Source organism: Octodon degus, unplaced genomic scaffold (assembly GCF_000260255.1).
Source record: "Octodon degus isolate 3935 unplaced genomic scaffold, OctDeg1.0 scaffold00020, whole genome shotgun sequence".
Taxonomy (NCBI): Eukaryota; Metazoa; Chordata; class Mammalia; order Rodentia; family Octodontidae; genus Octodon; species Octodon degus.
In genome coordinates, this window is record NW_004524596.1 from 13,451,035 (window position 1) to 13,451,977 (window position 943).

Below are 943 nucleotides of genomic sequence, written 5' to 3' on the forward strand. Positions count from 1 at the left end.
ATTGACCCTTTTCCTTGTAGAATCTAGGTCTCAGGCTTTGTATTATACTTGGGAAAAAATTTTAGTTCCAAGTTGGGTTTGTTGTTTTTTTTTTTTTTTTTTTTTTTTTTTTTTTTTTTTTTTTGCGGAACCAGGGATTGAACTCAGGCCCTTGTGCTTGCCAGGCAAGCGCTTATTCTACAGAGCTAAGATGTATTGTGTACAGGTACAATTCTATATGATGCATGTTGTCATTGTGCATTTGTGCAGTATACCAGTAAAATTAATTTTAAACATAAAGGAGTTATCATGAATTGCCAGCAGCACAGCTATTTATTTAGCTAATTTTGTTTCATTGAGGGCTCCAATATTTGCTATTTTATCAATAACACTGTAATTAATGTATTTTTAGACACAACATTGTGTCCCTGTCTCAGATTTATTTCCTTAAACTACATTTTTTAAAAGTGGAATCATTGAGTTAAATGGTACAGGTATTCCCTCCTCCCTCCCTCCTTACTGCAAAGTTGCATATGCTGAAAGCCAATAAAAATTCCGCCAGGGTAAAGTCAACAGTCCAAGTCCCAGACGCCCCATGCTGCCCTCTTATTCTCAGCCTGCAGCCAGCTACTAGTTGAAACTTTAATTTGTGTGTTTGCCGTTTCTTCACATAACTCTGATGACTTTCTACTTACTGCTCCAAAACGTTTTTCCACGTCACAGTATAGTGTGGATATTTTTCATTTTCAGCCCAGAAAACAAACCCATTCTTTGAAGAGTTCTGGGTTTCCATTTCATGGGTGTCCCGGAGTTAACTGATTGCTTATGATGGCCCCGAACATCTTAGGACACAGATCTTGTCGATTACGTCACCATGATGTTTTTATTTGGATATCTTTTATTTTTTAAATTTTTTATTAATTTTATTGAGAAACAAATAGCAATGAGACAGTTTCTTTTTTTT

The 943-nt window shown here is 35.5% G+C and overlaps 1 protein-coding gene across 1 annotated transcript in view; it reads left to right on the top strand.

Annotated features, from left to right (window-relative positions):
• The window catches only part of Slc3a1 (solute carrier family 3 member 1), a 56,390-nt gene that overhangs the window by 953 nt on the left and 54,494 nt on the right, over nucleotides 1-943 (top strand). The gene's annotated exons all lie outside the window — the stretch shown is intronic.